The sequence below is a fragment of the Chamaea fasciata genome, unplaced genomic scaffold (assembly GCF_029207755.1).
Source record: "Chamaea fasciata isolate MVZ Bird 193981 ecotype frontalis unplaced genomic scaffold, bChaFas1.0.hap1 SCAF_28, whole genome shotgun sequence".
Lineage (NCBI taxonomy): Eukaryota > Metazoa > Chordata > Aves > Passeriformes > Sylviidae > Chamaea > Chamaea fasciata.
Window position 1 is genome coordinate 1,171,067 of NW_027094113.1, and position 24,438 is coordinate 1,195,504.

Sequence of the window (24,438 nt, forward strand, 5' to 3'; positions counted from 1 at the left end):
GAGAGACTTTTGGGCCTCCCAAATGCAGGGAGGATCCTGGTCCCTCCAGCAGGAACGCCCCAAGAGCTGCAGCCAGTCCCTCTCCCTGCCCCTGGGAGAGCCAGCAAGATGCCACACGGAGAAAGAAAACAAACCTGTGACGACAACCAGAGGGAAGAAAATAAACTTTAAAGCTCAAAACACTTCCCCCAGCTGTAAAAACAAAGGCCAGCAGTGACCAAACACGAGCACAAAGGAGCGGGAGGAGAAGGGGATGGAGGATAACACAGTCAGGGCTTTCTAAAGGTCATCAGCCTGCGGGACGAACCCACCGTGTCCCCTGTCCCCAGCCACTCCAGGACAAACCTACCCATGTCCCTCATCCCCAGCCTCCATCCAAACCTGATGGCCCTGCCAGAAGCAGGATGTCAAGGAGGGTCCAAGGGACAAAAGTGCAGGGAAACGGACCAAGAATAACACTGGGCTGAGTCAGACCCACAACAGGTGTCAGAGGAGTCGCTTTTCTTCACTGTCCCTCAGATCAGCCGTGTTTTGGAGGGACAGCTCTGCTCCCTCCATGCAGATGGAAACAGAGGCCCAGTGTGAGGTGACAGTGGGGACCCCACAGCCAGGCTGGCATGGAAAGGGTGGGTGACAGGGACCATGGCAGCTGGGAGAGCATGGGGGGATGTCCCAAAGCTCTGGAAGCAGCTTGGGATAAACCCAACCCTGCAGAACAACAAGGAGGTAGCCCAGACCCGACCCTGTGCTACCCCCTTTGCAGGAAGGTGTCACACAGCGCAATGTCAGTCACTACAGAATCAAGGAAAGATTTGGGCTGGAAGGGACTTCAAAGCTCATCCAGTGCTATCCCTGCCATGGCAGGGACACCTTCCACTAGCCAGATTCCTCCAAGCCCCATCCAACCTGGCCTTGGACACTGCCAGGGATCCAGGGGCAGCCACAGCTGCTCTGGGCACCCTGTGCCAGGGCTCCCCACCCTCACAGCCAACAATTCATTCCCAATATCCCATCCATCCCTGCCCTCTGGCAGTGGGAAGCCATTCCCTGTGTCCTGTCCCTCCATCCCTTGTCCCCTGTCCCTCTCCAGCTCTCCTGGAGCCCCTTCAGACCCTGCCAGGGGCTCTGAGCTCTCCCTGGAGCCTTCTCCTCTCCAGGTGAACAGCCCCAGCTGTCCCAGGCTGTCCCCAGAGCAGAGGGGCTCCAGCCCTTGGAGCAGCTCTGTGGCCTCCTCTGCACTGGCTCCAGCAGCTCCACGTCCTGCTGATGTTGTTCCCCAGGGCTGGGGCAGCTCTGCAGGTGGGGTCTCACCTGAGTGGGGCAGAGGGGCAGAATCCCCCCTCCCCTGCTGCCCACGCTGGGGGCTCAGCCCAGCGCAGGGGGGTTCTGGGGTCAGTGCCCCTGGCCGGGGCAGGCTGAGCCTCTCACCCACCAGCACCCCCAAGTCCTTCTCCCCAGGGCTGATCTCCATCTATTCTCCCATAAATGCACAGACAGCCTCATGGAGAACCTTCCCTGTTTCTGCCTCACGTGCATGCAAGAACATCAACACATTTGCTACCACAAAACAACTGAAGTTCAGTAGACACAGGGTTATTCCCAAAGCCAGGGGTTATATTCCATTAAACAGAAAGCTTCAGGGAGAAGACCAAGTGCAAATCCACATCCTGTTTTTTCCAGGTCATTTATTGTACCACAGAGTCACACACTCATGACAGGAGCAGGCACTCCACGCTCACACATGGATTGCTGTCCAAAGGGACACAACTCATTTTGCTGAGTGAACGAGGGAACTCGGCAGCCTGAAGCCAGCGAGGACTGAAACACACGGGGTCTCCTGGGACACTCCGTGACCTCTCATGTTCCTCGGGCCGTGGGGTGTTTTGCACACCCCCACAGATGCACAGAGGAGCTGCAACACCCCCACTTACTGCACTTAGCAGCACCCAGCTCCGTTTCCGCTCTGATTTGCATATTTCCAAGTATTGTTTAATTTGCAATGTAAAATCAAATTACAGCCACAGAAATGCAACCGGAGCACCGGGGAACAGAAATCTTCTCCCACTTGGTTTCCATTACTCACGAAGAAGACAAATGGGGACAGAAGCTTGTTTACTTACAAGTGACCAAAAAAACCCTCAGAATTTTGTCAGAGAGGCATTTGAGCTTAAACAGGCAGGCGGTGCCAGCTGTGTGTACGTGAGCCCTCCCAGCCCTGCACTGCTGCAGCCCCACAGGTAGGGAGGCCAGGGGATGTTAAAAATTAGACAAATTAAGGATGGCTTCCAAATAATGTGGAAATGACACGGGGAAGTGGCCAAACACACGTACACCCCACCAGGGTGGCCTTGGCAGTTTGTTTGTGAGCGTCCTCTCAGCAGGGAGAGGGAAGGTGGGGAGTGACTTGTGCACTAACGCACGAGATTCCTGCGAGCCTCCTTGGGAAAAACAGACCCCAAAGGGGTGAGGAAGACAGCCGGGGTGGTTCTGCCAAGCCCAGGGGCTGTGATCCTGCGGGGTGCTGGGCTCCAGTGGATGCCTCCAGCGCTCAGGATGCGGCCGCGGGGCCCGAGAGCCAGCACTGGCCCAGACGATGATTCAGCCCACAGGAAGGATCATCTCAGAAGAATTGTTGGACACAATGAGGAAAACTTTCCCAAACAAAGCGTTCTCAGCACCACCTGCCTCCCTCCCTCAGCCCCAGCTCCTGCTCGCAAGTAACCTCCAGGCTCTGGTCACCACAACAAAAGTCGGTGGTTTTGTTTTCCCCTTTCCCAAGCTGAGCGTTCCTGGGGCACAGCGGGCTCAGGATTCCATCCTGGCCCCCGAGAGCAACACAGAAGCTGCCAACAAAGCCCCCAGCCATGTCCAGTTACAGCCAACAACTTCAGGGCTGCAAACTTCAGGAGCTGGATATATCCAAAATACACAAGCTAGGCTTCCTAAGGAATCCTTACAGCAAATCCATGGGTCAGAGCACACCAGGTGCACAGTTTTGGGGATAACTGCATGTACAGCCAAGGAGTTCACCCTCCCAGACAGCAGCTCCTACAGAATTTGGTCCATGTGACACCACACAGTGAGGCATTTACCTGAAGAACAATTTAAAGACAGATGTGACCTATTTAGAGCTCTGCCAAATATTTCCGTAATTGAATAGACAATTGATTATTTAAATTGCATTACAAAGGGCTGAATTCAATCCACTTGCTCCTACAAAGCACCATTTCCACGAACCATAACTCTTTTTCCCCCTCCTTAAACATAAACACTTCAAGATAGCCACTTGTCCCTTGCCCTGAAAGGATCCACATCTTTGTGTAACCATACCCCCCATGCCCTAAATTCCCCTTGTAGCCCTAAAGCCAAAGGGACAAGTCACAGGAAGAGTTTACCTGAAGATAAATCCCAACCCATCAGCTTTAAGGCCACCAAGGCTTATGGTGTGAGTCGGGCAGGGCCATCAGCCCTCATGACCTTGGCGGGAGTCACTGATGCATGGCACTGTGGCTTTAGCCGGTCAGCCAGCCCTCGAGACTTTGTTTGCCACACATTGCTCAGGGGACACCAAAAAGCTGCTCCAGCCCCTCGTGCCCTCCTCCCCTCATCCCAAAATCCAGCTCCCAACACACTTCTCCAAGCAATGCCTGAACACTGGTGGAGGGAGGGATTAAGGCACCGAGTGGTGGGGAGGAAGGTTTTATGAATCTGAACGTGTCACCTGGTTTGGGATGTGGAGAGGTGCCTGGGGCAGCTCGTGGGAAAGAGCAGGACAGAGCCAAGGGCAGCCTGGATCCAGTCTGTGTGTGATGAGTTGTGGTGGCACCAGCTCTGGCTGGGATGTGCCACCCTCGGCAAGTGCTGCTGGGCTCCTCCTGCTCTGCAAGGGGCAGGGAGTACACGGGTGAAGGAGCAAAGGGAGCCCACCCTCACCACCCCTTCAGGCTGGGCACCCACTGTGCCTCCCCACCCGCACTGTCCCTGGGTCAACAGTGGCACGGGTGAGGTGCCAGTAGATGGCACTCAATGAGTAGCACGGATCCTCCTCTTTCCCAGGAGTAACCAGCACCTTTCTCCTGCGTGCACATTTCAAACCATTTCCTGGCTGCAACTTTGGCATCACTCAAGAGCGGCTGGCAGGAGCTGGTGCTCCTTGGGCTCATCCCTTGTGCTGGGCAAACAAAAAAAGCCCTGAACAAACCCCAGTGCCCAGCTCCTCAGAAGCCCCAGAGATCTCAGGAAAGCAGGTTTTATTATTTTTACTGACATCTCTCACATTACCCTAGGCACACACTGACCATTGTTTGGGTTGTGGATGGGAGACCCCGGGAAGGTGGGAGGTGGTTTCCCATCCCAGCTCCACAGCAGCATCAGCCTGGCCTCACACCCATCCCAGCCCTTCCAGGGCTCACACGCCAGGGCTCTCTGCTGCTCAGAACAAGCTGGAGACAAAAAGACCCATTAGATTATCTTGTCTGTGTCTTCTCTACATGAGACTTCGATTTCTGCTGCTTTTGTCAAGCCAAGCACTAACACTCCTTATCAGGAATCCTAATACAACTGTCTAGGAAAATTGACCATTAACAAGCTCCTCTGATATTTTGCTCAAAGATTGCTTTCTTTTAACTATGAGACGCTCAACTAAATGTTTTCCTACATGAACAAAAAGAGCTGCAGCAGTTAAAAACCTAAAGGTGCAGTTTGCTGGGATGGTAAGAGCTGAGCTCACCACTGAGGATGAAAAGCTGCTGTCTCAAAGTAAAGTGGTTGCATTTTCAAATGCAAGTTTGAAATTAAAAAAAATTAAAAATTATATGTATAAAGATGAGAATGGAAAAAAAAAAAAAAAAAAGAAAAAAAAAGAATAAAATGAAAAAGCACACCATTCCCAGCCTAGTGCTGTAAGGAAAACAAGGACCAAAGTCATCCCCAAATCCCTGGACTGCTTCCAGCATGTGAGCTCTGCTGGCAGCTCCCACCTCTGCTCCAGGGACAGCCAGGACCATGCTGGCCTGACACAGCTCCCTCCATATCCTCCCTGCACCAGGTTCATGAGTGGCTCAGGGCACGGCAGCACTGTGGGGGGAAAGAGCCTTTCTCACCCCGCATTTCTCTTGAGTGAGAAATGGGCTGGCTGGACTTTCCAAGGGTTGCTGAACATGTAAGGCAGCAGGAAACCCAAAGAAAATCGGTTCCCCATTTGGAGCACAACATGCCCCAGAAGCCCCCAAGACGGGGCAGGACAGGATGGAAGGGAAGAGGAAGATCTCAGCTGGCAGCTGGTTTGCAAAACCACAGCCCCACACCTTCGCCTCTCAGAGCCGCAGTGCTGGTGTCACCATGGCACAGGGAGCAGGGACAGGCTGGAGGGGATAAACTGCCCTGGCTGCTCCCATCAGAGCCCTCATTTCCTGACAGAATCAAGGGGAAATAAGCTGTTATCAATCTCTCTGGTGCCCAGGATCCACCACACTCTGAGGTTGTTCATCCAGCTCCTGCCCACACTGCTGCGGTCAGGGTGAGGAGCACACACCAACCTCTGCTCACCTCAGGCACAGAGCTTTAACTCTCTCAGTGAGACCCACAGTTGTTGGAGTTAGAAGGGACCTTAAATCTCATCTTGTTCCACCCCCTGCCATGGGCAGGGACACCTTCCACTATCCCAGAGGGCTCAGGGGAACCTGCTCCTGGGCTCTGTGCACCCTGCAGTTCCCCCTGATCTTGCAGCATCCCAAAGCCTCAGCTGCTCCCTGGCATCCCGGAGAGAGCCCAGTCTGCACCCAGGATGCCGCCTCACCTACACACATGCCCATGTTTATTTAAAACTCAGAGGTGCAGGTTTCCCAAGGTGTCCCTGTGCCCCATCTCAGTTCAAAGCAGCACCACGTGCAGCGATTCAGATGAAATGGTCCCTCCTAAGTCACAACTCCACACACACAAGTCACTCCAATCAAAGCCAGACCACCTCCAGGGAGCTGTGCCCCGTTTGATTCCTAGCTAAACCCACCTGAAATAAAAACCATCCCACAAGCCCCTTGTAAGGCAAGGAAACCCCTCACCCAGGCCATGTCACCACAGCAATTAACAATACAGCAATTAACTGTGCCAGCGATGGGCTCACAGTGTGGGGACCGCGGGTGACCCTACACAGGACACCCTCAGCTGGCACTTTGTGCTGTGTCCCCACCCCACAGACCCCTCTCCTGCAGCCCTGGTCACAGCGGTTACAGGTTATGGGCACTTGGGCACACACAGTGGGGAGGCAGCAGACAAAGCTGAGCTGTTCCTGCCCCCAAAAAGGTTTGGGCGTCCTCAAGCAGCTTTAAGGTTCTCAGTTCCTGCCCAACAGCACTGAAAAGGACTGAGAACGTGAGGAAGCAGATCCCTGCACAATTCCAGCCTGACCCTCCACAGCCCACCCCTCGAGAGTACAGCTCCCAACCGACCCACTACAAATCACGCCTTCACGCTCCATCCTCCCACCCTTCACCAAAAAACCCCTGCCAGACGAGCGGCACGTACCCCCGGGCAGCTTGTGGCGGGCTGCCATGTCCCCGGAGCGGCGGGCAGCGAGGAGCCCGGGGCGCTGCGCCGAGCGCCGCCGCCGGCCCCGCGGAGGGAGGAGCAGCTCCCGGGGCCGCGGTCCTGTCCTGCCCACCGCCGCCTGCCTTTGTCTGCGGGCTGCGCGCGGCTCACTGCAGCGACGGGCACAGGCAGTGAAAGGAAAGTTAATGAAGTTTATGGGGTGGATCAGGTTTACCAGGGGGTTTATGAAGCGCTGCCTGGAGAGCAAAGAGCAAACGGACAGCATCTCTTCCAGATCAGGATTGTTCCTAGGGAGCCCTGGAAAAGAATCACCCAAGTGCTTCAGTCATGCTCGGATCTACAGAGGAGGGTGGGCAGGCCCTGGCACAGGGTGCCCAGAGCAGCTGTGGCTGCCCCTGGATCCCTGGCAGTGCCCAAGGCCAGGCTGGACGGGGCTTGGAGCAGTCTGGGACAGTGGAAGGTGTCCCTGGGCATGGCAGGGGGTGGCACTGGATCCCTAAGGTCTCTTCCAGTCCAAAGGACTCTGTGATTCCATGATGTTATCTTCTTGTTATCGCCTTGCCACGAGCCCTTTAAAGGCCAGGTCAGCACCAGTGCTGCAGCTGGAGCAGTTTTTGCCCTCTCACAAAAGCCACCTCCACCCAATCCTGCACAGTTCTGTCATGGTGATCCAGGGGACTCCTTTGGCACAGCCCTGGGCACTGGTTATTGTTTGGCTTTCCTTTATCTGCAGATCTCAAATCATTTTGTAAATGTTAAACCTCAAAGCCTCTCCAGGGAACAAAACTCTTTCTTCCATTGTACAGATGGAGAGACTTGCCCAAAAATGAGGGCAGAGCTAGGGAGGCAGCAGAGCTCAGAGCTGAGCCAGCTCAGCTTTTTATTGGCACCAAGTACAGTGACACAGATTATCCCTGGGAGACCTGCATGGACAAACACTTCTCCTGGGAGAAGCACTCGCTCTCCAGGTGGGAAAGCCTGGCATGCTGGAGCACCCAAAAATTTTTTTTACAACTGGTGCTCCAAACCACAATGTCTCAGCCATCTTTCAGTTTTCTTCTTTGGATAAAAAAACCACCAAAAACTAAAAAAAAAAAAACCAAAAAAAAAAAAAACCAAAAAAAAACCCAACCACCCTCGTTCTACAGTTTCAATTTTTTAGAAAATTATTTAAAGAAAACAGAACAAAAAACCACAATTATTTTAAAAATACAAAGCAAGCTGGGGGAGAAGGGCTCTTCTCTCTTTTTGAGCTGACCCACCAGGGCTGGGCAGGGCAGGGAGCTGGGAGAGATGCTCCTGCCTGGCTCTCAGGTCCTGCTGCCCATGGGGGCCGTGGGGAGCTCCCCAACTTTTCACTCAGCTTTATTTCCCATGCACTGCAATTTAAAGGAACCTGAGGGCCAGCAGGAACTGGGCGTTCAGTGCCACCCAGCATGGCTTTGCCCGGTGCTCCAGAGAAATGCTGCAGTGAGCCAGATGGGATGGAATTGTACCAGCACTTCACTCAGGACATCACTCAGTGCCTGTAGGCTCCAGCTAAGGGAGAAACCACAAACAACTGAGTGTCTGGGATAGGAAGGAGCCAGCACAAGGGTGCCCTGGCAGCTGGAAAACCTCACAGGAATGAAGACAAGCAGCAGCAGGAGCAGCCCAGCGCAGGCATCCTCTGGGATGCACAAACCTGCTCCGCTCGGGCTGTAAAGGTGTCGGGAGCAGCTCCCACAGGAAGCAAGGGAAGTGCCAGGCCTAAGGAACCTCCAGTGTTAACTAAAATAAGCAACCAAAGAGAACCCCAGAAGTTTGCTGTGAACTCATGATTCCAGACATCATTTCCCTGAGAGGACTCAATTCCCAGACCCTTCTCAGAGCATCATCTCTCCCCAAACCCAGGATCTCAGGTAACAGCCACTCCTCCAGTTTCTGACTCACACCTGGTGTTCTGCACCACAGAGAACCTGGAAGAGCAAAACTAGCCATGAGCAAGGCATGGAGTGACAGGACAAAGCCGCCCACTGCCGGAGGGCAGGACTAGGTGTGATTTTGGGAAGGAATTGTTCCCTGTGAGGGTGGTGAGGCCCTGGCACAAGGTGCCCAGAGCAGCTGTGGCTGCCCCTGGATCCCTGGAAGTTTCCCTGGCCAGGCTGGATGGGACTTGGAAGAACCTGGCATAGTGGAAGGTGTCCCTGCCCATGGCAGAGGTGGAACATGATGAGCTTTGAGGTCCCTTTTGGCCCAAACCAGTCTAGAATTCTGTGAAGAGCATGTAAAAACCTCACAGGACAGAATTCAGGACTCACTTTCCACTCCAAGCTGTTCCTATCCAAATGGTGTTTCCAGCATGACAGAACTCCACTTGGATCAACCTCACGCTTCCCTGCGGAGCCAGGCAGTTCCTGGAAAGTCACTGCAGGGACAGCAACACCTCAGTGCCACAAGCCCTGGGAGGGGGGAGCACCAGACCTGCCAGCCTCTTCCATGGCTTCGCTGCAGCTTGGGAAGGAGCCAGAGCCAGAGGGGACATGAGGCAGCTCTTGGTGGCCGATGGGGAGAGGCCAGGCACAGGCCTCCAGTCACCTTGGCCAGAAACAGCAGCTTAATATTCAACAAGCCCCAAGTTTTGAGTTCTGAACGAATGGAAACCGAGAGGACCTGAGCAGGGTCTCTGCTGCCCACAAGGCAGCCCAGGCTCCTTCCCCTCCAGCTGCTTCACCCCTGGTCACTTCTGCAGCTGCTCCAACCTCAGAGGCTGCTTGTGACATCATGGCCAGGCAGCAGATAATGAAGGGAACACAGCTGGGACGGGCACCACTGAGGCTCCACACTTGGCCAAAAGGGAATTGGACTCAACCAAACCCAAATCAGGAGTCTCAGGCGTGAAGGTCAAGCAAGAAGGTGCAAAGTGGAGCTGTTTGGGTGAGGAGAAGCTGTGGACAGCAGCCTCGGGGCACTGGGGGACGCTCCCCAAGGAAGCTCAACAGGCAGGTCCCCCCAATGGTTCAGATGGGGCCAAACCCACCCTGCCCTTTCTCTCCATCCTGCACCTTCAGTCCCCACTGATTTCCATGGAAGTGCTTAATTAATTAATTAATGTGGTGATGGCTGCTGGGCTTCATGATACCAACAGTGAATCAAGAGCAGGTGAGTGGGCAAAGAGAAGGGGGACACAAGCCAGGAGAGCTCCAGGATTTGGGGCAAACACTGCCCGGATGGGACCACAGCCACACTCCTGAGGACAGGGGCTCAGGACCCACTCCCACGCCCACCAGTGCCACATCCCCAAGGCTGGCTGTGCCAGGAGGGAGATAGCTTTTGCTCTGCACATCCCTGGGCTCAGGTACCTTTGGATTGTCCCAAGTGACCCTTCAGAGAGGCAGAGACAACAAGGCTGACCCAGAGCTCGATGGCGCAATCCCAGACCAGATTAACCCTGCTCCTGGGATGTGCTTCCCAGCCCAAAGCATCCACAAAGTGCAGAGTTGAGAGTCCTCCCATTAATGGCACAGGCAGAGCCTCCTGCCTCAATCTGCAGCACCTAGAAGGCCAGAGAGCCCCTCATGCCATGGGAAGGTGCCCCAGCCTTTCTTGGGAGAGATTTTAGAGTTAAGGCAAGAGCGGTAGTGGGATTGTCAGCAGCACAAATGCACAATCAGGAGGGGAAGATGTGGGGGGAAAGCATCCAACTGGCAAATATAATACTTGGAAGGAAAAGCAGATTTTTAAAAAAATAAAAAATGAGGGGGTGGCAAAAAAAAAAATCTCAGGAAGTCATCTAGTCATTCCTGCTCTTTGCAGAAACAATAGACTCGGGATGCTGGCTAAGTTATAAATAATCCCGCTGGCTACACAACACAAATCCAAGACAGGAGCAGGGTAACTATAAGCTCCATGGAAAGTGAGTCACTACCTTCTTACAGCATTCCCAAAAAGGGAAAACACCACAGCCCCACTCCTGCTCTGCTCCACCGGCCAGGACCCCATCCCAGGGGGCAGGAGCTGCTCGGTGACACAACGTGACTCTGAGACATGGACACCCTGAGCCACAGCGACCTCCAGCAGCAGTGAGGCTGATCCCAAAGCAGAGCAGGACACACAACCTGACACTGCCAGAATCACAGAATCCTGAAATATCCTGAGCTGGAAGGGACCCACAAGAATCATCAGTCCAATCTTGCACAGACACCCCAACAATCCCACCCCGAGCATCCCTGAGAGCGTTGTCCAAACGCTCCTGGAGCTCTGGCAGCCTCGGGGCTGGGACCATTCCCTGGGGAGCCTGGGCAGTGCCCCAGCAGCCTCGGGGGGAAGAACCTTTCCCTGAGCTCCATCCCAAGGCCTGACACAGCTCCAGCCCTTCCTGGGCTCCTGTCCCTGTCCCAGAGCAGAGCTCAGCCCCGGCCCCTCTGCCTCCCCTCGGGAGGAGCTGCAGCCCCCGAGGAGCCTCCCCTCAGTCTCCTCTGCTCCAGCTGAACCAGCCAAGTGCCCTCAGCTGCTCCTCAGACCCTTCCCCAGCTCCATGTCCCTCCTCTGGACACTCTCCAACAGCTTTGGATCCTTCTGATACTGCAGACACTGCGGGATCAGTGGCAAGAAAGCTCAAATTGGGGAAAATAATGGGAAGCCACCAACTCCACAACATCCTTCTCTTTTTAGAAAGGAAGTTGCCATTGTGAGATGCTTTGGCTGAGCTGTTTTCCAGATCCCTGCTCTGAACTTGGGAGCAAGAACAGAGGTGAGCAAAGCCAACATGCCCCAAGATGCTGGTGAAACTGCCCCAGGAGGAGTGGGTGTGCCAGGACTTCTGCCCCAAGCAGAGCACTGCAGGAGGGACAGGGCCCCTCCGGCCTGGCAGCCCTCAGGGCAAAGGGAAGATGCATCTTTTTGGGCACCCAGAACATCTTTGTCACTTCTCTGTGTTTGTGGCCAACCAGCAGCACAAAGTGCAGCACCCAAGACCGGGGTGTCCCTGCGTGGCCTCAGGCTCCAGGAGCCCTCGTGTCAAGAGCAAAACATGGAATCTTGGAATGGTTTGGATGGAAGGGAACCTCAAAGCCCACCTCACTGCACCCCCTGCCATGGGCAGGGACACCTTCCACTATCCCAGGCTGCTCCAAGTGCTGTCCAACCTGGCCTTGGGCACTTACAGGGATGAAGAGCCCCCAGCCTCTCTGAGTAACTGATAAAGGGAAAGAACTTCCCAACTGGAGACTTGGAAGTGACATAACTTCTCCTTTCTTGAAAAAAAAAAAGAAAAAAAAAAGAAAAAAAAAAAAGAAGCTTCCTGACTTGTTATTCCATTACCCAAATCTGGAAATGTAATCATATTAGTTCAGCTGCATTAACACAACAAAAAACCCCAACAAAAACTGTCTTAAAGATTGAATTGATCTCCAAGGAGTGAAGAGAAAGGAGAACAAAAGTCAGAAACCCAGAGCAAGCAGCTCCCCCTGTGAGCACCATGGCCAGCCCGGCACCCAAGCCACTCTCTGACGACAGACTCACGGAGGATGTGAAATAATCAGGATGTGAAGTGATTTTTAAGAGCTTTTTTTGCCAGGTAGGTGAGGTAAAAGGTCACGAGAGCCATGTGAGCACACCCAGCTCAGCAACGTAACGCTGAATTTGTCACAGAGCTTAACTCAGCTTAAACAGACCTCAGGGAAGGGGAAGAATCCAGCCTCGAGCCAAGTGGGAAGTCCAGGCAGCCCTGAGGGAGCGTGGGGATGTGCAGTGTTGGCTCAGCAATCCCATGGCTCCCCAAAACCTTCAGCAGCTCAAGCAGCAGCAAAGCCCCTGCTCCTGTTCTCTGGCATCTGGAGAGCACTGCCCACACCACGGCCCTGTGTGGGAAGGGCCTTGGAGCAGCGACTGCTCCAACTTAAATGAAAAACCAAAAAGCCTCAATTCCCGGCCTGGGAGCTGCAGCCGTTTCAGGGCACACTGGGAGCAATGTGAGGGGATCCTGCACAAACCCACCTGAGGGGTGGGAAAAGGTAGTGAATCCCTGAATGGTTTGGGCAGGAAGGGACCTCAAAGCTCATTCCCACCCCTGCCATGGGCAGGGACACCTTCCACTGTCCCAGGCTGCTCCAAGCTCTGTCCAGCCTGGCCTTGGACACTGCCAGGGATCCAGGGGCAGCCACAGCTGCTCTGGGCACCCTGTGCCAGGGCCTGCCCACCCTCACAGCCAACAATTCCTGCCCAATCTCCCATCCATCCCTGCCCTCTGGTAGTGGGAAGCCATTCCCTGTGTCCTATCCCTCCATCCCTTGTCCCCAGTCCCTCTCCAGCTCTCCTGGAGCCCCTTCAGGCCCTGCCAGGGGCTCTGAGCTCTCCCTGGAGCCTTCTCCTCTCCAGGTGAACAGCCCCAGCTGTCCCAGGCTGTCCCCAGAGCAGAGGGGCTCCAGCCCTTGGAGCAGCTCTGTGGCCTCCTCTGCACTGGCTCCAGCAGCTCCACGTCCTGCTGATGTTGTTCCCCAGGGCTGGGGCAGCTCTGCAGGTGGGGTCTCACCTGAGTGGGGCAGAGGGGCAGAATCCCCCCTGCCCTGCTGCCCACGCTGGGGGCTCAGCCCTGGACACAGCCAGGAGTGGAGCTGCCACCAAAATAAAGTTGTTAAGGGTAAATCTAATCCCCATCCCTTGTGGGGCTGGAGTTCCAGCCCCTCATAGGCCTTGGAATGGCCACCCAGCCAGACAAATCCAGTTTGGGAGGAAAGGTGTGAACACTTTGAACCACGGGACCAGCAATGAAGCAACCTTACTTTCAAAGTTTTTCTTGAAAAAAGAAAAAAAGAACCAACCAACCAACCAACCATATGTGATGGGAAGGCACATCCACCTTCCCACAGCTTTTTGGGCCATTCATCATTTGGATAAAATCCAGTTTCACATTGAAATTCAGCTGGACTTTCAAATGCAAATCCAAGGAGAAGAGCAACATATGGTAGAGGTTAGTGCATATTTTTCCTAATTAGATGGCAAACTGCTGCTTTGTATAACAATGTTAACGGGGCAGGAGGAGCCTTTGCAAGGGAGACCACAGCACTTCAGAATAAAATGTCCCAGAAAGCAGAAGGGGCCCAGGCCAGCCCCACTCTCAGGGAAGGTCACGCACTCACTGCCACCAGGATGGGTTTTGTCACTTGTCAAAAATGAGACTTGTCCCTCCAGGTCGGGAAGGACGAGGCAGGAAGAGAGGGGACTGGCAACACCAGTGACCCCAAGGCTTATCCTGAAGGACTTTGACTTCTTCCAGGTCAGGTTGTCCCCTGGGGCACCCCTGGATGTCACACGCACACCTGGGAGGGCTTTTGGAGGGGGAAAACATTACCAGTGCCTCACCCCAGGGGCCTGGGGTGAAGGAAGGATGGGCAGAAGATGCTTCAAAACTCCCTGAGAAGGGGAGGATCATCTCTGCTTTGAGCAGTGCTCAGCAGCCACCACCAAACCTGCCCCAGGAGAGGCAGGTGCCACCACCAGAGGTGACCCCAGAGCTTACTGGCCACATCCAGTGCCCTCAGACAGGACACAGGGAGCATCATCCACTTTCCTGGAAGGTTATTCCCAGCTAGGACAAGTCAAGGTTTATAGATGACTGTCCCTTGGCCTGCATGGTCTGAAAAAAGCCACCTCCTCATGTCCCTGTGTGCTGGAGGCTGCCCTCCCTCCCAGCCCTGGCCCCAGAGGCTCTGATATGAAGCTCATTTATTTATTTTCAGTCCCTGTCTAACCAGGCAAACTCCCTTGCTAGAAAAAGCTTATGCCACATTAACTTCACCTCCTTCTTACTCCTGACGCAATCCCCAGCTAAATTTAGAGGAAGACATTGCCTGAGGTCACTTTGGAGGTGGGGTTGTGCTTCCCAGGGTTCACAGGCAGATGGACAGTGTTTTTTAGATTTTTCTCCCTGCTGGCTTTGGAGCTGGGCTACCTGGCGAGTTAATTGAAAAATTCAGGATTAAAAAATGAGGGCAGATGTCCTAGAATGTCTCTCTCCCTTCTTTACTGGGCGAGTGAGGCACTGGAGGCAACTTCCCTCCAGGAACATTAATCAGGGCAGGGAGAAGAGCATCCAAACAGCCACTGCAGAAACTCTCAAAAGCTGAACCAAGAAATCTCCTCTCACAGCTCAGATTTTCCCTTTCTGATGTTTGTTCAGATGTACTTCCACCCTGCAAGACAGGGACAGACAGACCAGGATCTCTGCAACCAACTGGCAGAACTCCCACCCTCCATCCTCCCCCAAACCCAAGGCAAATCCCTGTTTGGATGGCAAAGGCAGGAAGGCCACAGTGGCTGCCCCTGGGGAGGACACACCTGGGCACCCTGCCACCAGTTTGAATCTTGCCCAGGACTTGGATCCTCTGGCAGAAAAAGCCCAAATAGTGACAAACCTGTGGGCACAATGACACCTTTGGCTACTGCTTTGCTGTGATGGGGGCGTTGGCCTGGTCCCCATTCCCTGGGGAGAATTGTGGGGGTTCTGTCCCCTGTCTGTCCCCCCAAATGGGCTCTCTGCTGTCACAGCCCCGTTTTGGGGCCACAAAAGCTCTGTGCTTGCCTTGCTTCAGGTGATCCCCGACCCTCAGCCGTGCTCCCAGGCCCCTGTACAATTACACATTCAGCACCACAATGTATTTCAAACTGTATTTCATGCCTCATTTGGCAACAAAATTAATTAAAATCTAAGTCACCACAGAAGGAGAGCGGCACCTCTTCCCTCTCTGGGTGTGTAACTCAATTTGTTTAAGCTAATGTGCTAATCAAAGCTTGCCAGGTATTTGGGGACCTCCTGGCAGAGGGGGCTCTGAAGTGTGCCCAGGATGGGCTCTGCTTGGACGGCACCAGGCACCGACTGCCCAAGCACAGGGCCTGCCACCATCCTCTGAAAAAGCTTGGATTTCCTAAAATGCAATCCCTCCTCCACCAGCAGCAGGCACCTGCAGTCAGGCCAACATATCATCGCAGGGTTTTGTGGGTCTGGGAGCTGCCACTAGCTGGAAATCACAGAATCCTGGAATATCCTGAGCTGGAAGGGACCCACAGAGATCATCCAAGTCCAACCCTGCACAGACACCCCAACAATCCCACCCTGAGCATCCCTGAGAGCATTGTCCAAACGCTCCTGGAGCTCTGGCAGCCTCGGGGCTGGGACCATTCCCTGGGGAGCCTGGGCAGTGCCCCAGCAACCTCGGGGGGAAGAACCTTTCCCTGAGCTCCATCCCAAGGCCTGACACAGCTCCAGCCCTTCCTGGGCTCCTGTCCCTGTCCCAGAGCAGAGCTCAGCCCCTGCCCCTCCGCCTGCCCTTGGGAGAAGAGGCACCAAGAGGATCACTGCCATCCTGGCTTCCCAAGCTGATCAGGTTCAGGCTGCTGCATGGATCCAGCTGGGCTGGGGATGTGCCAGGGAAACCCCAGCAGCCATCCTGCCACTGCCCAGGTCCCTTGTCCTGGCCACACAGGGACTGGTGGGCAATTCAGTGGCCACACTCCCAGCTGTTTGGAGGTGCTGGGAGAGGGCAGGATATCCCAGCCCACTCAGATGGGAATCCAACAGGCAGACAGAACCACAGAATGAATGATTAGAGTTGGAAGGGACCTTAAAGCTCATTCCCACCCCCTGCCATGGCAGGGACACCTTCCGCTGTCCCAGGCTGCTCCAAGCCCTGTCCAGCCTGGCCTTGGACACTGCCAGGAATCCAGGGGCAGCCACAGCTGCTCTGGGCACCCTGTGCCAGGGCCTCCCCACCCTCACAGCCAACAATCCCTTCCCAATCTCCCATCCATCCCTGCCCTCTGGCAGCAGGAAGCCATTCCCTGTGTCCTGTCCCTCCATCCCTTGTCCCCAGTCCCTCTCCAGCTCTCCTGGAGCCCCTTTAGGCCCTGCCAGGGGCTCTGAGCTCTCCCTGGAGCCTTCTCCAGGTGAACAGCCCCAGCTCTCCTGGCCTCCTCTGGACTTGTTCTTGATGTGGGTAAACTTTTTGACATCTCTGAGACAGCTCTATTATCCCTACATCCGCCACTGGCTCCCCCTTGGCTCTCTCCCTTCCCATGATGGAAATGGCCCTGGGTGAATCCCTAAATCCTGTACGTGGAGTAGGGAGCACAGACTGGGCAGAAGTGAAGAGGATCCTCTCCAGGCCACCAAGACAACAGAGGCAACAGTCAGGGACCAGGTATTTCTAGTGTCCTTCAGCTGTGTGCATTGGGGAATGTAGTGCCAGGTGAGAGATGAGGCCCTCCAGAGTAACAAAATAGCACTTTGCATTAAATCCACCCCCTTAAGACACCCATTTGTTGTCTCTAATTAAAAATAATACCACTAATTATTGCAGTTTGAGTGTCACTGTACACAACCATTATCAATGGAGATGCACCAGGCCGAGGAATTGGTCACACGTGGGGCATGTGCTGCAGCAGGGCACCCCACAGGGCACGAGGAATTGCAAATTAGCAGCAGCCAGGTCCAGCAGCAACACTTGCCAGACCTGCTGGGCCCCTTCCAAAGCCATCTCTCCCCTTTGGAAAGGGCACAACAAGTGTGGAGGCCTCGAGCTGGAAGGCCGAGCCAACACGTGCTGCTTGGGCAGCCCTGGGTTGTGGCAGGATTAGAGGTGAACTCAGGCAGAGCTGCACCAAACCCCCGAGTCCTGCCTGCCCTCCACAGACCAGCTATGAGCTTGGAACGGAGATGAGAGCCCTGAGGAACAGGGCAGTGACAGAGGGAATTCACGGAATCCCAGGATGGTTTGGATTAGAAGAGATCTTACAGCCCATCCCATTCCACCCCCTGCCATGGCAGGGACACCTCCCACTGTCCCAGGCTGCTCCAAGCTCCATCCAACCTGGCCTTGGACACTTCCAGGGATCCAGGGGCAGCCACAGCTGCTCTGGGCACCCTGTGCCAGGGCCTCCCCACCCTCACAGGGCAGAATTTCTTCCCAATATCTAAGCTGAATTTGCTGTCTTTATTTATTTATTTACTAATTTATTTATTTACTTATTTACTAATTGCTGCCCACCAGCTCCAGTGCTGGAGCTTGTACCTGTTCTTTTAGAAGGTGCACACCAAGCCCAGCTTCCCCTCAGCCCCTCAGATTTTTACAGAAGACACACCAAACCCATCAGAGCCCCTGGAGCAGGCACAGCCTCACTGGTACTGAACTGCCTCCTCCAGAGCTCTGCCGGGAAAAGAGCCCTGCACTGCTTCAGCAATTCTGGCAAAGTTAAAACTGTGCTTAAACAAGGTCTGTGGCAAACTGGCAGTTTCTAAACAAAAGCTGTCACTTATCTCAGTACAGCTTTGGCTCTGGCACCCCCAGCATTCTCTGTACTCTTTCCCAGTTAAAGATCTTAAAAACAGTCCAGAAGATTCTTCTCCAGGTGGGAGATAACAAAAAACAAAACAAAAAAGAAAAACACCCACAAAAGAACCCCGCCCAAACTTTCCTTGAAGACATGCACCCTTCACCCCTCAAGTTAAACACACCCTGAGACAGGGGCCGGGTTATATTTGCCTCTCCCCAACTGCTAGAGGAGCCCTGATCTGCTGCCAGAGCATCCCCACAGCACTGTCACCACGTCCCTGCTCTTCCCACACTCGCTCCTCGTGTGTGCATTAGAAACCAGCTGTGCCTGTGGCAGGGCAGGACACCCTCGCTCCCAGTAGTGAAATCAAATTCAAAGGGAAAAAATTAATTGCAAGAAAGAGAGAGCCCTTCATATTTCAAGGCAGGCTGGACAAGGGTTGGAGCAACCTGGCATAGCGGAAGGTGCTCCTGCTCAGGGCAGGAGATGGAATTGAGATGGGTCCAAATCGTTCTGGGATGCTGTTTCAACCTCACTGCAAAGGCACAGGAGAAACATCTGTGCAGGTGGGGAAGCCCTGGGAGCAGGAACGTGCACCCCAGGACAGGAGGATCAGAGATGGGCTGTGACCCTGGATTAAGGCACACAGGTGTGAAGACCTTCCCCTGCCATTTGTTGCCCCAAACATGTTATTTCCTGCTGACCTGCGCTCCCTGCCCCCAGCTTTCGGGCCCTCCAACTCTTTTCTTCTCTTGCTTTCCATATCCTGGTAACTGGGATGCACCCCATGGGAAAAACAGGGAGGAGAATGGGGAGAGGGAGGAGAACAGGATCTTCCCAAGGGCAAAGACAAAACCAAAGCAGAAAGCCTGACTTGCAAAGAGGAGATGAACCTCACTGAGAGTGTCCAGGCTTTGTTACCAGCAGGGTGGGGACTGCAGCACACAGGTGTGACCCTGCCATACCTGGAGCATCCTCCTGCATCCCATGGGCTCTGCCAGTCGCAGGAATGAAAACACTCCAATGCTGTGGAAAGCAGGAAGTGCAGGGACTGTACTTGGAGGGTGTGAGACTGCACGGCTTTACAAGCTGGATGTGGCCATGGCAAAGCTTTTCCGTGGAATCCCTGAATGGTTTTTGGATTGGAAGAGACCTTAAAGCTCATCTCCTTGCAAACACCTGCTGTGGGCAGGTTCACCTTCCATCATCCCTGACTGCTTCAAGCCCTGTCCAGCCTGGCCTGGGACACTTCCAGGGATCCAGGGGCAGCCACAGCTGCTCTGGGCACCCTGTGCCAGGGCCTCCCCACCCTCCCAGCCAACAATTCCTCCCCAATCTCCCATCCATCCCTGCCCTCCGGCAGTGGGAAGCCATTCCCTGTGTCCTGTCCCTCCATCCCTTGTCCCTAGTCCCTCTCCAGCTCTCCTGGAGCCCCTTCAGGCCCTGCCAGGGGCTCTGAGCTCTCCCTGGAGCCTTCTCTTCTCCAGGTGAACAGCCCCAGCTCTCCTTTGATTTCCTTTGATAATGGTTAAACAGTAACATTTACTTTGAAGCGAATGGTCGCACCAACGGCCTGGCAAATGAAGTTTTCTGCTTTGCCTTTTTCTGTTGTGGTGGTTTTGTGTTTGGTGTGTTTGGTGACAGTTTGCACGGGCACACCACAAAAACACGCAGCCCGGATCCCAAACTTGAACGGGAAGTGCCAGCTCTAAATACCAAGTCCCATATTGCACACCTCATGTCTGCCTTTCATCATCCATCAAAATAGCAAGCGGAGCCCAGCACTCCCACTACAGCATAAGCAAAACATGTGGGAACTCGAGGCAGTTAGTAGGAAAACGTGATACAGCCTTGCTAATAAAAGCTCCTGCTTTCCTCACTATGGAAAACAGTTGCAAATGGGTTTCTGCAGCCTGGGACTCGACTGCTGACAGCACGGTGACAGAAATGCTGTGCTTGGCTCTTCCCAGCCCTGCCTGCCGTGGTGTCCCTGCAAAAGCAGCTCCAGGAGCAGAGGGCAGCCCAGCATCATCCTGCTGCACCAGACCCTGCCCATCCCACTTGGAGCTTCCCAACACAGGGCTGCCTGCACACTCAAAATAATTAAACCTTCAAACAGCTCCCCCATAGCACCAATTAAAGAGACAACTCCAGTTTTCAGAGAATTTACGACTCTCGGTGCTGTTGCCACAGGTATCCAAGTTTGTGCGTTGTTTAAAGCCAGTTTCAAAGGGGATCCGGGCTCGCCTCCCTCCAGGGGGAATCCATTTGCTTTGTTCACCAGACTATAACTTTAAATTTGTTACATGCACCAGCTTGTAACCCTTTGAAAAACTCCCTGCTTCACCAGCTTCAAATGGACTTGATGAACTTCCCCCGATCAAAGCAATTCCCTCACAGGGAGCCTCAGCTCACCAGCAGGGAAGCACCCAACGAATTTTGGGGGTGGGAATCACAGCACGGGTGAGAAGGGGACTCTCCCTCCCAAACCCACCCGAGAGCCCAAGCAGAGCCCAACCCACTTTGGCACAAAGCATGAAGGAAAAGGTATTTATGCTGAATTAGCTTATTTAAAAGGGGAGGAAAAGAAAAAAAAAAATAGCAGAGGTTTCTCTTGCTGAGAGCAGAATAATTTGTCAGCAGGAGACCCCATGGCTCCTGTCCCATCAGGACAGGGAGGGTGTGCAACCATCTCCCTTCCCATCCCAGTCCTGGCACCCCATACCATTTGGGATGGGAAGGGAGATGGTTGCACACTCTCCACATTACCCACAGGTGGAAAGGCTCTCATGTGCTGCTCCAGGAGATGTTTTACCTCACACAGCCACGTGCCTTGGGTTTATTTCGCTGCTCTGCAGAGCCCAAACCCCTTTGCTGGAGCAAAAGTGTAGCTGGCACGCACCAACCCTGCCGAAAACCCAGCAGCCACGAGGCCACAGCGCAACCCTGCTGCCTCTGGCCACTCCCACTGCCTCGATGTCAATTAAAATGGTCATTTCCATGTGAAATTCAGCCCCAGTGGTTTCCTGCTTGAGGCAGGGCTCGATGAAGCACTGGGAGGGAGCTTGCTGCAGCTCAGATTAGTCATTTACGAACTATGATACGACGGGGGACACGCTTTGAGATGTTTTGCTACTGCAAATAACAAACACTTTTTGGGGAGGGGACGGTGAACCCCTTTGAGGAGCAGGACAGCAGGCACGGGCTGAGCACCCTGGCTAAAATAAAACCCTGGGAGCAAACAGCTCATGCTGGAAAACACTGGTTGCAGCTCCCAGCCCCAGGAAGACCAACTTCCCGTGGTGACCTATATGTGCTATAAATGCTGCAGCCACGGGCTGGGTGACGTCAGCTCCATCCTTGTGGCAATTGTTGGGTCTCTCCTTGCCAAGAAAAGGCAAAGCGGAGGTGCTGAATTGTCCATGCGGCGGGGGAGCGAAACCAGTTCCTCCCCGGAGCATTTGAGGACAGAAATGAGAGAAACAGTGGCAGGGCTTAAAATAAAATCAGGAGGCAAATAGGAAAGCAAAGGGATCTCGAAGCTGGAGGGTTTGCATGAACACTTTGAAGTTTTCTGGCCCGGGGCAGAAAAAGGGCTTCCCTTGGTAATGGGGCCACCAGCATCTTGGCCAGGGCAGTTATTAGAAACATGGAATTGTTAAGGTTGGAAAAGATCTTTAGGATGTTCAAGTCCAACTGTCAGGCCAGCACCACGTTCACCACTAAAGCATGTCCTCAATGCCACATCAACACCTGTCCTGAACACTTCTAGGGATGACGATTCCATCACTGCCCTGGGCAGTCTGTGCCAATGCTTAACAACACTTCTGGTATAGAAATTTTGTATTTGAAAAGGATTTAAATTTGGGACAATTCTATTGCTGGGATTCCCTGTTTCAAATGCTTCTGCTCCTTTATTTACCAGCTGGAAGCAAGAATCTCATTTTGGCCAGGACTGATCAGTCAGTACTTTGCTCCCTTCCCTCCTTCCCTCCTCACTTCCCTGAGGAGGAAAGAGCCTGGAGATAACAGCTCCTCCGGAGGGGAAAAAGAATAAAAGCTGCACGCTGCCCCAGCATTTCCACAAGGAGATGGGAAGAGGGAGATCATGAATCCCCATGTCCAACTCAATTACACCAACCCAGTGACAAGCTCCCATCCCAGGTGGGCAGAAGGATAAAACACCAATATTTCTGGCACATGAGACAACATCAGTTTGTTATCTTGAGGTTACCACAATAAGCCCAAATAAAGAGATCCTGGCACTGTGGTGCACAGCAGCGAGCTAAGACTCAGACAAATCAGTGTTTGCTTCTCCTTTGCAGGCAGAGGGGAAATGCTGCACTGTCTTCACTGCTGGTCCAGGCCCCTGACTGAGAAGTGCTTGGAACACACGTGGCACATTAAAGAAGAAGCCCAGGGCTTCCTGCATGGCAAGATTTAGGCTGATCACCTCCAGGTCCAGGTTATGGTGTGGCTCTGAGGTGCTCTGCTCCCCCTGCAAGACCAGATTCCCAAATTCAAGCACCATCTGCTCTCTACCCTCTGACCACATCAAGGTTAATGATGATTCCACTTCAAATCAAATTTTGAGCTTGATGACTGCCTATGTCTTGGGGGGTGAACTACCTTGGGGGATGACCAAGGCCAGGTTGAACGAGGCTTGGAGCAACCTGGTCTAGTGGAAGGTGTCCCTGCCCATGGCAGGAGGTGGAGAAAGATGGGCTTTAAGGTCCCTTCCAACCCAAAGACTTCCATGATTCTGCAATTCTATCTAGTACCTGATTGCATCAGTGAATAAAGCTAAACCAACAAACCAACAATCAATGAGAACAGCCGCTTGCCATTTTCTGGGGCCTTGTTTGGACACCTGGGATCCTTCTAACAGGCAGAGCACAGCCTTCAGCGTGGCACAACTCGCTGATGTCTGACTGCAGTTATTCACCCCGCCAGCAAAAAGCCAAAGATGCAGGAGCAGGGAGAAGTCCCAAGGCTGACACGTAGATGAAATTTGTCCCCTGATCTCCAGGTGAGGCCAAGGATGGTTGATCAAGGAATAACTCTGCTGCTGGAGCAAAGCTCTTGCCCTACACCCAGCCCTGAGCTGCATTCCCAAGCCAGGATGCCCGAGGCAGGATGAGGGAGCCTCTGCCGCGTCCGAGGCTGGGACAGCAGGGATTGTGCAACGTCCCTCAGTGCAGTTGTATAACATCAGTGCTCTGTTTTTATGAACTGCTCCCAGTCAGGCTCAGAGAACTGCAGCCCAGAGGAAGGGTGGTGTCAACATTACCTTTCATTCACCCGAAAGAAAAGAAGGGGTGGGGGGAGAATCAAAGATTTGGTGTCGTTTGGGCTGGAGGAGGGTCTGGCTGTGCTGCAGGGGCTCACTCCAGCCTCTGCTCCTGGCCAGCACCACAGAGCTGGCAGCCAAGGCAGGCTCTGAGCAGGAAATGGATTAATGGGAGCTCCTGCACTGCTCTTCTCCCCACAGCGTGTAGCCCGTCTTTTGTGGATTATTTTAACAGCACAAGGTGCACAAGGAGCACTCGCTGGAGAGATCAGCTTCCATCTGGGTTAACCCGAGAGTTTTCTCCCCTCCAATTTCCTCCAGCGCCCACTCAACAGCTTCCCTCCCTGCAAAAGCGTTTGCTCAAAACCATCTTGACATGCAGAGAAACAGCTCAGCCTGAGAGCATCACATTTGCCTGGTCCAGGAGGGCAGGAGCAGGGCAGGGCAGGGCAGAGCCCCCATCCCGCTGCTGCAGGCTCCCCAGTGCCCAACTGGGGCATCAAAGCTGCTCTCCTGAAATCCCAGCCCAGTCTCTGGGATGCCTCCCAGTGTCACAGCACAGCCAGCAGTTTCCCCGCACAGCTGGAGCCAGCCCAGGGCAGGGAAGGTCAAGTTTGAACCATCCACAAAGCGTTCAGCAAGAAGGACAAATCAGCTGGACTTCCCTCATGCCAGGGGCTGTGTGAGCCCTGCACAGAGCAGCTTCTCTTGGCATTAAAACCCTGGCCCAACACTGTCCAGGAATCCTCCACCTGAGCCTCAAACCAACCAGCACATTTTCAGCCTCCAATTGCAGCCACTTCTCCAGTCCACTCCTCCCACTGCCCTGCTCCCACAGCCCTTGGATGTCAGCGTCCCAGATCCCCTCTTGGCACCCTGGAGGGCTTTGCAAGATCCCTTTGGGAATGCTGAGATCCCACCCAACTGCAGGGAGCTGCTGGAGGGGCTGCACAAAGCAGACCCCCAAAGTGCACCAGGAATGAGCCATCACCACCCTGTCTTCAGAGGGGAACAGCAAAAGTCTTCCAGGGCAGTGCAGACACATCTAAGCAACTTAAGAGACCAGCCCTGCCTGATCCCAGGCTCCTGGAGCAGTGGGACAACAACCTCCAGCTCAGGCAGCAGCATCTTAATGGCAGACAGCTCAGCAAGGGCAGCTTTGCCCACCCTGAGACACACGGAGCAACAAGGAAACCATCCAGAGAAACAGCAGCAGAACACCACCAGAAAAATACATCACTAAAATATAGAACCCTCTCCCCTATGGCGCCTCTGGAACCAAACACAAATTTATT

General features: G+C 53.9%; 1 protein-coding gene across 8 annotated transcripts in view; it reads right to left on the bottom strand.

Moving 5' to 3' along the window:
• TCF3 (transcription factor 3) overlaps positions 1–24,438 on the bottom strand; it is an 84,487-nt gene that overhangs the window by 50,511 nt on the left and 9,538 nt on the right. The gene's annotated exons all lie outside the window — the stretch shown is intronic.